The 12,967-nt window shown below is 51.5% G+C and overlaps 1 long non-coding RNA gene and 2 other non-coding genes across 3 annotated transcripts; 2 read left to right on the top strand and 1 right to left on the bottom strand.

The window, feature by feature from the left end:
* Positions 1-3,656: 3,656 nt before the first annotated feature.
* TRNAP-AGG (transfer RNA proline (anticodon AGG)) lies at positions 3,657-3,728 on the bottom strand. Its single transcript has one exon. It is a non-coding gene; the product is annotated as a tRNA-Pro (tRNA).
* A 2,848-nt stretch (positions 3,729-6,576) lies between these two features.
* Positions 6,577-12,564, top strand: LOC137207245 (uncharacterized). The gene is made up of 2 exons (XR_010934999.1): positions 6,577-6,704; positions 7,181-12,564. It is a non-coding gene; the product is annotated as an uncharacterized lncRNA (long non-coding RNA).
* Positions 7,397-7,469, top strand: TRNAK-CUU (transfer RNA lysine (anticodon CUU)). Its single transcript has one exon. It is a non-coding gene; the product is annotated as a tRNA-Lys (tRNA).
* Positions 12,565-12,967: the final 403 nt, after the last annotated feature.

A 12,967-nucleotide genomic window follows, 5' to 3' on the forward strand; every position in this document is an offset into this window, starting at 1 on the left:
AGGGTAAAGGTGGGTGAAGCAGCTGTGGTAAAAATGCTTCAAGTAGCAATTACAAGCTACTTGAACAAATTTAAAAAGTGAAAGTCTCAAATAAATGGAAGATATAAAGAATAGCCAAATGGAAAACTTAGAACTGAAAAATACAATAACCAAAATAAAAAGCTTAATTGATGGGCAACAGCAGAATGAACAAGACAGAAGAATCAGTAAACTTGAAGACAGAACAATAGAAGTTGCCCAATCTGAAGAACTGAGAAAATAAACTTAAAAAATAAAATAAACCAAATAACAGAGCCTCAAGGATCTGTAGGGCTTTAACAAAATATATAATATTGGAGTCACTGAAGACCCAAGAGAGGAGAAAAATGGGGCTAAATAGTTTTAGAAGAAATAGTAGCTGAAAATTTCCAGTAGGTTTTTTAAAAAAATAAACTTTGGGAGAGGGTGTACTCACACCTCTCCATTCTTTGATGAAAGAATAAAGTTTTCAAAATAATCCTTATTGTTAGAGTTCTCAAAAAACAACAACAACAAAATCGAGCAGAATTACATAACCCCCTGCCCCCAAACACCACAGCCTCCTCCATTCCCATGTTGTTGTTGTTGTTTTTCTCAGTATCACAACTGTTATTTCATGCTGGTGCTACCTATCAGCTGCAGTGGCTGTAGCTTGGCTGTGGCTGTGTGTTCATTCCAGGGTCCAGGGTGAAAAAGTAGCCCTAATTGTGCACATGCTGTTCTCACACTGTGGGCAGGAAGGGGAGGGGTGACCCTCACAACAGCTTTTAAACTTTCTTCCTGAAAGTCAGCTCTGATAACTTTACAGATGCCTTTGAAGTCACATGGCCAAGTTCAACATCAAGGAAGAAAGCCAATAACTGGGAAAAATAGAATCTACCGCCCTTCCAGAACCCACAACCAAATCAAGCAACGGTCCATCAGGAAAACGTAAAGCGACCATAGGTGTCTGGGGTCACGGGAAATCAGGGGCTTGCACCGAATGAGGTGGGGGAGGAAAGTCAGGGAAACTGTTGCCACGACCTCAGCCCAAGCACCGAGGCGGATGGTCTGGAGTTCGCGGGGGTCCACTGCCATCCCCAGCCCTGGAGAACCCTCGCCTGTCTCTCGTCTGCAGCAGGGAAGCAGGTGCTTCATGAAGGCTCCCTGGAGAGCAGCCCTGAAATTCAAGGCCACACTTCTGGCTGCCTCCGGATTTCTCCTCGGCAAACTCGAACTTCCAGAGGAATTTCTGGGAAATGCGGCTCCCATCTTGTTACGGGCCGAACGCTGGTGTCCGCCCCAAACCCCTAGGTTGAGGTCTGACCCCACCGTGATGGTACTTGGGGACAGGCCTGCGGGGCTACCAGGCCCAGAGGGCGGGACCCCCCGACGGGAAGGCGGCGGACGCGGTCTCATCTGGAACCGCCCGTAAGACAGCGGCCAACCTGACTGAGCTCTTCCCGGCGCCCGGGGGCGCGGCCTCAAGGTCCCCACCGTCGGGAAGTAGGCGGCGGGCAGGCCCCGAGGCCGCAGCCCCGCGCCTTAGGAGCAGGGACCGCCGGCCGCTCCGCGCTCCCGCCGCCCGCTCCCATGACGGCGGCGCGCGCGAGACACGGCCCATTCCCGTGTATTTTTGAAATCTATCTCCCTCTACTTTTTTTCTGACGTATTTTAAAGCACATATAGCATTGCTTCACCCGTAAAAGCTTTTTGCCTTTTTTTTCACCAAATATCTCTACAAATAAAGTCCTTTGTTCTAAAATACTCGCAATGCCATGTGCACATCCAACAACATTAACGGTGATGCTGCAGTGTTCTCTCGTGCTCAGTACGCATGCAGGTTCCCGCTGCCTCCTAACCTCCACTCCGCATTTGGCTGGTTAGATTCAGGATTCAAGCCAGGTCCGCACATCGAGGTTGGTGGAATCTGAAATCTCATTGAGTCCTCAGCAGATTCTCCGAGGTGCCCTGTCTCCAGAATTTGGGGTAGGGAAGGAGCAGGCAACCCCTAGGTCCCACTCCCAGTCCATCATGTATCTGAAGTTCCTTTCTGTTCTGGAGAGCCAAGCCGGGAGGGGGCTGGGGCGGCGTTGCCCCAGCCCCGACCTTCCCGGGTCTCACTCCTGGCATGCAAGGATCCGCTTGCTCCCTCCAGTGACGTCTCATTTCTGACCCTGAATCCCGGGAGACTGGATCCTAAAGCAGAGGGCGTGAGCAGGGTAGGTGTCGCGGCAGGCTCCACGGGGTCTCCATTCCCCTCCAGCAATCCACCACCAGGTCGCTGGTTCCAGCAACTCAAGATCGTCCAAAGGACGGACCAAGAAATGTTGGGGCAAAATAAGTTTTTAAATAAAAATAAATTTCTTTTAGCTAATTCAAAGGAAGTATAGATGGAGTTATGCGAACAAGTGGAATCCAGTTAAGTCTAACAATTATTTTGGGTTCACGGGCTTGTTTGCGTAAATATAGTGGTGGGTCCCTTATCATTGCCCCATTTCGGGCCGCGTGTCCGCGCATTGCAGGATCATCTCGGGCTGGCCCGCCCCGAGTTCTATCCGTGCCTCAGGGCTCCCGGGGGCAGCAGAGCCGCTGTCTGTCCTTCCGTCCATCGGTCAGTGTGGAGCCTTACCCCTCCCCCCCCAGCTGCTCTCCGGCTGGGGACACCGCGAATTCCGGGCATTCTCAACACGCAGGTCGCCCGATGGTGCTCCACGTCCCCGCTGACCCCGGGGCCTACCCAGCCCAGTCATTTTGGGTTATCCACAGCCAGTCAACTTTCCAAACATGGTCGCAGTCTACCAAGCATGGGTGCTCGGCTAGCTTCGTCGGTAAAGCGTGAGACCCTTAATCTCAGGGTCCTTGGTTTGAGCCCCACGTTGGGCGTTCTTTTGACAGAATCTCTAAGCAATTCCTGGCATTCGGTTTAGGTACAAAATGCACCAAAGGCTAGTCTGACGAACTGGGTCCAGACGCTGCCACATCTGCAGCCTGTCAGTTCGCAATGAGTCACCCCGCCCAAGCTCTCACAGGCCTGGAGTCTCCTCCTTACAGTGGGTCCGCGAACCCACTTGATTCCTCAACTTCTTTAACCAAAGGAACCTTAGAAATGGGTCCATCAAAGATTTGAATCTGGCTACCAGACAAAAGCCACCCACCAGTTCCTCCTTTGGTTTATTTAGTCGATGGAGCGAGCTGCTACTATTATCTGTGCATCTGCAAGACAACGTGGTGTAAAAAGCTCAACTTATACTATGATATTCCTTTGGGAGTGAGGGGTGTACTGGATTCCAAGTCACAATCGTTACTCAAACAGGAGTGACCCTACAGGGCAGAGGAGCCCAGACCACTGTGAGGAAGGACGAGGGTGAAAACCAGGGTGGGCATGTCCATATCTGGTGAATGCGACAGCGGTGTGTCCCACATCCCAACTACTCTTTTTTTTTTGCGGTATGTGGGCCTCTCACCGTTGTGGCCTCTCCCGTTGCGGAGCACAGGCTCCGGACGCGCAGTTTCAACGGCCATGGCTCACGGGCCTAGCCTCTCCGTGACATGTGGGATCTTCCCGCACCGGGGAACGAACCCGCGTCCCCTGCACTGGCAGGCAGGCTCTCAACCACTGTGCCACCAGGAAAGCCCCCAACTACTCTTTAAAAGAGGGGCTCGTCCGGGATTTGAACCCGGGACCTCTCACACCCTAAGCGAGAATCATACCACTAGACCAACGAGCCACCTCCTGAGGGTCATTTGTTCTCCTCTTGAGTTCAACGTGGTTCTGTCCTCACTGGTCTGGACTGTCTCGGTTTTCTCATCCATGGATCGTTTCCCTTTTCCCCACGAATGTCAGGGAAGGATTTGATTCCATGGACAGGAGGGGGATGGGAAGGCTCAGCATTGGCACACTCTGAGACTCCCAAGTCGGCAAGTCCCGATGCGAGTTTTGGAGGGTCCCGCTCCTCTACTCTCCTCTCCGCCTGTGGAAAACTGAGACGATCAGCTCAGGAGAACGTCCCCAGGTCCCTCTTCCGTCACCGGGCTAAGGGCTGGGCAGCGGAGTGAAGCTGAGAGCCGGGTTTGGCCCCCCGCCCCTGGCGTGGCGGGCTCCCCGGACGCCTCCGGGACCGCCACCCCCACCCCCACGCCACTCACTGGAAATACCCGCCGCGGGGTCCCGAGTCTCACACCCCGTCCAGATCAGAGAACTGCCTCCCGGAGCCCCAGACTCGCGTCCCAGTGCAGACAGCAGCTGGGAAGGGACCCCGGCGAGGGGGTTTAGGTAGGGAGCAAAAGGATGGAGGAAGTTGAGGAAACTCAGGGAGCCCTCAGGGGACACTCCCCGCCCCGCGTTGCCGTTGCCACTGCTGTGACCTGGGTCACGGCCCCTCCATGTCCGCTGAGCACACCCAGACACCAGACTTCAGTGTCCAGGCCCGATCTGGCCACTCAAGTCCAACTGGGATCTGGGTCCACCACCCCCTGGGCCTGCCACATGATCCATCCTCACAGGCCCTGACCCCACACCAGCCCTGCCAGGGATTCCGTTTCTGCCATAAAATGACCAGAAAAAGCAAACTGGGCTCCTCGGGGATTCGAAGCCAAAGTGAGGGTAAGAACTCCTCCCCAGGGACCTACCTCTGCAGTTCGCACTTCCTGTTCATTGGACAAATGCCCAACTGGAGGCAGGCCCTCGACTGAGGGCATGGGTAGAGGGCAGCAGACACCGGGTGCCAAAGGGGGTTAAGGCAGGCCTGAGGGAGGGACACCACTGACACAGGACTTTGCAGAGGAAATAACCTGCTGGTGGAGGCAGTAGTGCTTTCCCCTCAAGAAAAGGGGAGTCTTAAAAGGCTCTGGCTATAGGAGAAGAAAGTGCTGGCCAGGGAGCCTGGTTACCCCGGTTGACCCCCACCAGGCCTCAGGGGTGGGAGAGGCCTCCCTGGACATCCAAGTGGGGCCCGGGGTTCTGTGCAGGAAACCCACTTGCTAGGGGACTTGAGAGTCAGGAGGCATGAAAGGGGCACCCAGCATGCACGACCCTGGGCTTAACTGGAGAAACCCAAGCGTTTAGGTCAGAGAAGAGGCCCACCAGCCCCCTGCCCCCTCTGCATGTTCTGGGAAGATCTGGCTCTTCGGCAGCTCGTCTGGCAGGGGCTCTGTGCCATAATCCCCTGGGCCTGGGATCAGGAAGCTCTTCCCAGATTGGGGGACCTGAAATTTCAACCAAAGCCTCAGTCCCTGCCCGTGTCACACATGTCTTTTCTTTTCTGTATTCTGATTCTTTGATGTCTGGAGCCTTGCTGACTCTGGAGGGAATGCCCCTCCCAAGGTTGGCCAATTCTAGGAGATAGTAAACAATTCCTCTGCCAGCAGGCATTTCAGATACAAACCAACCAATCCAGAGTCCACAACCACCTGTTTTATCAGACTCTTACACTCTGGGCCACAACCCATCTGCCAGAATCACCTCAAGGCTGGGAAACAGACAACTAGGGACAGCACCTATGCCCCAGAGTCCAGTGAAATTATTCAAACTAACCCATTTAAACCTGTTTTCCCTGCCTCACCTGTTTCACCTTTCGTGAAACCACAATAAAGCCTCTTTTGCACACATTTTCTTCTCATTCCTTCCGCCTCCTGACTGACTCTGGTGCTTCCCCTGTGCCCCCCTCCCCCAACGTGGAGGCGTGCCCCCTCCTCTTGGAAACTGTAACAAGCCATCTTCTCAATGGCTGGATCTGTTGGCCTCAGAGAATAATAATAAAACCTATGTAAACATTGCCGTTCTTCCAACTTGAAGAAGAGACCCCGTGTCTAGAGCACCGCCCTCTGGACACCTGTGTTGACCCCAGGTCTTTCGCGGTCCCCATGCTCAGTCTCCGATGCGGTTTCCTTCCTTCCCTTGGTCGTGGAAGGTCCTTTGGCAGCCCCTCAAGTAGGAAAAAGACGTTGAAACGTGGGCTTGTCCGGAATTTGAATTTATGACCCAAAGCAAAAATACATGCCCAGACCAAGTTACATCGTTCTCCAGGTCCAGGCACCGTCTGGCACACAGACCTGGTCTCCAGCGAGCGGAGACAGAAGTGTTTGCCCCCGCCCCGTTCGGGCTCCTTCCCCCAGCGCCAGGCCTCCAGGCCAGTCCCGGAGCCCCAAGGACGAAGCCTCCGGCCTGGAAACACCCGCCCCAAGCGGAGCGATGGCCACTTGGCAGCACGGAACTGGGCGCAGCCCGATCGGATCGCGGCAGGCGGGGACCAAGATCCTCTCGCTTAGGACTCCGTAGAGCTCCGGAGTCTTCAGCCCGAAAATTGGGGATGTCTGAATAAAAGAAAGTGGGGCTCAACCAGAATTTGAACCCGCGACTTCTCGCACGCCAAAACGAGAACCATACCCCTAGACCAACCAGCCGACGCCTGAATAGCTCCTGACGTCTGTCTTTGGAAGCCTGAGACCGCGGCTCTGCCCTCCGATCCTGGGCCGAGTTCTGGCGGCCGGGCCCCGCAGGAACTTGCGCCGGAGGAGGTTTCGGTTTCGATTCCAGAAGGAGGAGAGTTGCAGCGCTGCCGGAACCTAACGGAGAGGGGGCTCCCGCACACTAGGGCCCTAGAGCCGCAGAGCCAGACTCCCCCAGGCCACGAGGGCCACCCAGTCTCCAACAGCTAGAGGAGGGGACGGGCGACCAGGAGGAGGAGGGAGTCCCTGTGGCCCAGGTGAGTGTGAAAGTCTCCCAGGCCAGAAATTTCACCCAATATGGGACACAAATCCAAGACCTCGAGAATGAGACTCTGCCACCTCCCAACCGGCCAGTCCGGGTGAGCCTCGAGCATCTCGGGGTCCCTCTTGGCCTGAGCTCGGCCCCAGAAAACCCTCACAGTTCTGGAACCCTGATGTAGGGGTCAGAACTGGGGTTGGTGCGCGCTTCTTCCTGAACGGCGCTGCCCCGCTAGCAAGGAGTCCAGCATCCACCTGGAAAGGAAGGCCTCCCTGGCTTGTTCCCGAGGCGAGGCCATGGAGCCTTCCTGATTTGCTTCAGGCTACTCGTCCAAAAGAGAGCTGAGAATTTGATGATGAGAAATCGTCCCTTATTGGAACCCGACACCTCCCACAACCTAAGCGAGGATCACACCGCGATCCTTACTAGTCTCTAGTGATACCCAACCACGTGCCCTTGCCCCCGACTTTCCAGCTCCCTGGAGCTGCTGGGACTACACAGACCCACGGCCGGACAGCAGACAGGAACTTGTTGGGGCTCTCGTCCTCTGCTGAAAGGACCCGAGAATTCAGCACTCCAGTGCCCGAGATGCAGTGTGCACAGGATCTAGGGTTTGTCCCTACCATTTTTAGGACAGTAAAGTTCTGAAGAAATACAACTAGTTTGTGAGGACTATCCTTTTCTAACCTTGCGTGGCTAGCTCAATTGGTAGCACATGAGACTCTTAATCTCAGGGTCGTGGGTTCGAGCCCCACGTTGGACATGACTTTTGCCCTCAGGGCTTGGCTTCACAGGTAAGCAGAGATGATATTACAGAAGTGACCAGATCCATATAAACTAAGCCTCTTCCAAAGGAGGATCTGTTGCTGGTCCAGGGAGGCCGGCATGTGGCCACCAACCTCGAATCTCACCGGAGCAACTTGCTTTTGTCTCATTAATATTTTATTATATACGTTTTGGAATTTAAAAGTTGAAACTTACTCCACAGTTCCAGATACAGCACACAGAGTGGGTCAGGAGCCCCTCTGAGAGGTTCCTTTTCTAAGAACTTTCTTGAAATTCCCGCGATCGGGGCAAGCGCTTATCAGGCCAAGAATTATCGCCCAAAGTAGGACTTGAACCCATTCAGTCTCAGTTCTACACGCGGAACGAGAGCTACAACAGGAGACTTGGAAATGGATTTTCAGCTAACTCTGGCCCTAAGCAGGGACCTACGTGATGCTCCATCCGGGGGTGTTCCCCACCCAGGACCCTTGCCTCCCCCAACCCTGTGTGTCCCCACGTGCATTTGCTTCAGTTTTCCTCCCTCCTGAGACAGAGATGCAGCAGGGAAGGGAGCCCCTCATCTGGCCGTTATTCCTGTCCCAGCCCCCTCCCCTTTCTAAAGTAGAAAGAAAGTTGGAAATCGTGGGCTACTCCAAGTAGAGGTTGGGTGTCCCTCTCCTCGAGAGGCAGCAGTGAGGGAAATGTGAGTTCCTTTCTTGGGGTGGGGTAGGGGAACCAGAAGGGTTAGCAACACCGGCCCTGAGGCTCTCATGATGTCGGTTCATCTGGGTATCCAGGTTTCCAAGGTGGGGGCCAACGGGGGGCAGGAGAGGGCTTGGCAGTGGGGAGGTGCCTGCCAGGTTGTGTCCCTCTTGGTGCCTGGATTGGGGCACCCTACTCGTCCAAAAGAGAGAGAGACTATATTCATCAGAGTTCTGTTGTAGTCTATTTTTCTGGAGAACTCAGAGAGAGAGAGAGAGAAAGAGAGAGAGAGGAAGGGGAAAGTGAGGGAGAGATTGTGATTGATTGTAAAAATTGGCTCACATGATTGTGGGGATCCCAAAGTGAAATGTGCGGGGTGGGAATTCCATCAAGAGTCCATGTTGCAGACTGGAGTCAGAAGGCAGTCCAAGGCAAAATTCTATCCTCTTGGGGGTAATCTTAGTCTTTTCTCTTAAGACCTTCAATTGTTTGGGAGAAGCCCACCCACATTATGGGAAGATAATTTGATTTACTCAACTCTACTGATTTAAATGTTAGTCACATCTAAAAAATACCTTCACAGCAACATCTAGACTGCTGTTTGACCAAACATCTGGGCACCATAGCCTGGCCAAATTCACACACAAAATTACCCATCACAGGGTCCTGTCAAAGTGCTGGGCTTCCTTCCAGACTTGTGGTTGCCAAGGGGGAGGAGAGTAGGGAAGGGATCGATTGGGAGTTAGAGGTTAGCCAATGCAAACTATTATATATAGACTGGATAAACAACAAGGTCCTACTGTGTAGCACAGGGAACTATATTCAATAGTCTATGATAAAACCATAATGGAAAAGAATTTTTAAAAGAATATATATACGTATATGTATAACTGAATTGCTTTGCTGTACAGCAGAAACTAACACAACATTGTAAATCAACTATACTTCAATTTTTTAAAAAGTGCTGAGCTTCCTTCTTAATAATAGGAGAGACAAGGTACAAAAGCTTACCTACTACTTTGGATGTGTCCCAGTAGGCACCAGACCAGAAAACAGTACCTCTCAAGCTTCTCAGAGGTGCTGGTGCATCTCCTCAACCGTGCAAGTCTTATTGCCTCCGTGAATAGCATTTCTTGCAGGCACTGCCAAGATCCCTAGTCTGTTCCATTGCAGCATGCCGTAGAGCCATGCTGGCGAACCAGTATCTCTGTCCCTTCTGATTCCTTCTTTCACAGTTTGCCATGGCATTTCTGGCAATTCTACTTCATTTAATGTAGGCCATTGCTTTTTCCATCCTTCCAAGAGCCATGCCAGCTGAGTATCACAACCAGCTTGAGGGACCATGCCAGGCGTTAAGTTCTGTGTCATGAAAGAGTGTCCCATATGATAATCTCTCCTTTTTCCAGCTTTTTATTCTCCTCACCCAGATCCAGGACCGTCAGGATCCACTCCGGGCAGACTCTCCAGGTCACCGCTGACACGTCATCCAGATCCTACAGAAGCAGTCCCAGTACTTTCCCAGTTGAGTCATGCTGGGATGTGACCCTAGTATTTGGTATGGTGGCCTGGAGGGGAAGTTGGAGCAGGTCTGAAGTGACCAAATGTTTTGTAACATACCTGCCTCATTTGAGGTTCCTCCTAGTCTCCAGGCAAGGGGGTGGAGGCCTGGGCCCCCACAGCAGGCCCCGAGAGTTCAAGGCTCTCAATGCAGATATATCCATTCCAAGTTTGATGGCCCCGAGCGTTCAAGGTTCTCAATGCAGCTACTCAGATATCCCCATTGCAAGTTTGAGGGTCCCATTTCTTCCCTATCAGCACCCTGACATTGGTCCAGGAAATTTGCTGGGACTGAGGATTCAAGTCTGCCTCAAGGCCTGCTCTTGAGCCTGGCCTTCAGCTTTATCGGCCCTTCAGCTGTAGAAGATGTAGGTTGCTTTCAGTGCTGCCAGAGCAGCCTCTGATGTTCACACTGCTTTGAATTGGTGATTAGTCCACAGGAGGCTGTCATTCTCGGGTTTCAATGCATTAATGACATTGAAACATTTTGGTTTCAATGCGTCAACACATAATTCCACAATGCTTACAACGATCACATTTCCACTGTATCTCCAAAATGCCAGAGACGTGGGGTGAGCTCCCTCCCATACAGCCATCCCAGTTCAACGGGGACAAAAGGCTTAATAATTGCATGGCTCCAGCATACCCGGGTCTCACAGAAGTCTACCTACCACCAGTGATGTTCTCCTTGGTGCCAGGCAGCCAGAAGGTGATTCAACCTTGGAATCTTGTAACCGAGTAGGACCCTATGGGGCCTTCCAGGGACAGATCCCCCCATGTCCTCCGCCTGCCCTCATCTGTAGAAAACATTAGCCTTCTAGGCCTTCCCCAAGTTCCAAAGAATAAATTTAATCAGAGAAGTGAGAAAATGCAGAAAGAAAGGAAAACAGTCAAGCAAGACAGTGGTTTAGCCATTAAACAAAGTCAAGCACCTTTAACTCCTCCTCAAGGGCTGTAGATAATATTCTGAGCTGTTTTGCAGAGCCCGAAACCCTCACCAGGTGGTAGAAGTTAACTATAGATTGCCCAAAAGCACCTATGTAGACCCCAGACCGGTTGGAACCAGAAAGTTGATGATGTTGACTCCCAATTACCTCACCACCAACCAATCAGAAGAATGTCCATGAGCTGATCACACACCCCCACAACCCCCATTCCTCACCTTGTCTTTAAAAACCTTTCCCTGAAAGCCATCTGGGGAGTTTAGGCCTTTTGAACGCTAGCTTACTGGGCTCCTTGCGCGATGCCTGCAATAAACGCTGCACTTTCCTTCACCACCACCCGGTGTCAGTAGATTGGCTTTATTGCACAAAGCTGAGCAGACCCAAGTTTGGTTCGGTAACATTCTCATTCTTAGAGTCTGTTTCCAACTATTTTAGGACAAGTTTCCAGGGATTTTTGTGTAATCAGTTCATGAAGGGAACACTCTGAGGAGGCATCTGTAAGGAAGCGGGGGAAGCAGGATAGACCCGTGGGCCAGTATTTAAACTTTTATCCCTCAGCTTCAAACTCACCCTGTAGACCCCGCTTAGTGACACAGTAAGTCCTCTATATACGAACGAGTTCCATTCTGAGAGCACGTTCATAAGTCCAATTTGTTCCTAAGTCCAACAAAGTTAGCCTAGGTACCCAACTAATACAATCGGCTATGTAGTACTGTACTGTAATAGGTTTATAATACTTTTCGCACAAATAATACATAAAAAACACAAAATGAAACCATTTTTAATCTTACAGTACAGTACCTTGAAAAGTACAGTAGTACCAGCTACATCATTGCTGTTTTTATGCTTGCTTCCGGACATCCTGGGCTTGAAATAAAGACACTGTACTACTGTCCTCTATACAGTACTGTACAGTAAAGTACACAAAAGCATAACCACTTGTATAGGATGCACGCATGTGACAATATACGCCAGACACGTGAACTAACTTACGTGATTAGACATGCGAACACACATTCGCATCTTTGAAAGTACGCAACTTGAAGGTTCGTATGTGGGGGACTGACTACTGCGCTTTGCCAGAGGATCTGCGTCATATTTTGCCGATAGGAGACACTCGAGAGGCTGAAAGGCTGGCGGAGGAAGAAGGGACTCTACTTCCTGTTCGCTTCCCGTTCCTACTGCCACCCACCCCACCCAGCCTCACTTTTTTATTCCTGCAATAGTAGTTCTTTCCAGAAATGGCAGCTGAATCCAGTTTGTTTTCCCAGCACTCACAGAACCACCCTCATCATGACTCATGAGAGACACCTGCGCAAGCTGACGGAGCCCCCCCCCCCCTCAGGCGTTTGGGGATGCCAGTCCCAGGGGACCCTCCTCTGAGCTCAGCTGAGCTGCTCCTCTTTTCCAGAGATTGGTGTTTTTTTTGTTTTTATTTTTGCGTTACACGCACCCCTCACTGTTGTGGCCTCTCCTGTTGCAGAGCACAGGCTCCGGACACGCAGGCTCAGCGGCCATGGCTCACGGGCCCAGCCGCTCCGTGGCATGTGGGATCTTCCCGGACCGGGGCACGAACCTGTGTCCCCTGCAACGGCAGGCGGACTCTCAACCACTGAGCCACCAGGGAAGCCCCAGAGATTGGTTTTTAAGCTCCACAATTTCTCTCCAAGCTTCTAACTTTTAATAATCCCAACCTCTTCCCGTGGTCCTCCAGCCCCATGGGTGGTAGCTGCTTTCTCACGGTTCCCTTCTGCCTTCTCAACTGCCTCCTTAACAATGCTTTTTACATAGTTACCAGTTTTCATTAGTCTTACAATAACAAATAGGTTTTCTTACCCTCCCCCAGCTTTATTGAGGTATAATTGACAAATAAAAATGATATATATTGAAGGTGTATAACGTGAGGATTTGATATATCTATACCTCGTGAAATGATTACCACAATCAAGCTAATTAACACATCCATCACTTCACAAAGTTACCTTCTGTGTGTGCGTGTGTGTGTTGAGAATACTTAAGATCTACTCTTAGCAATTTGAAGTTAACAATACGGTATTATTAACTATAATCACCATACTGTACATTAGATCCCCACAACTTATTCGTCTTATAATTAAAAGCTTGTATCCTTGTACCAACCTCTCCCCATTACCCCCACTCGCCAACGGATGGGTTTTTTGACTGCTGTGTGGACCCTGGTTTGGTAATGAATTTGGGCTTGAGCTCCTTGCCAATGGGAAATGGGATACTGGTGACTCGTGGCATGCAAGGGCATCGTTATCAAGCCGCCTAT

This window comes from Pseudorca crassidens, chromosome 15 (assembly GCF_039906515.1).
Source record: "Pseudorca crassidens isolate mPseCra1 chromosome 15, mPseCra1.hap1, whole genome shotgun sequence".
Taxonomy (NCBI): domain Eukaryota; kingdom Metazoa; phylum Chordata; class Mammalia; order Artiodactyla; family Delphinidae; genus Pseudorca; species Pseudorca crassidens.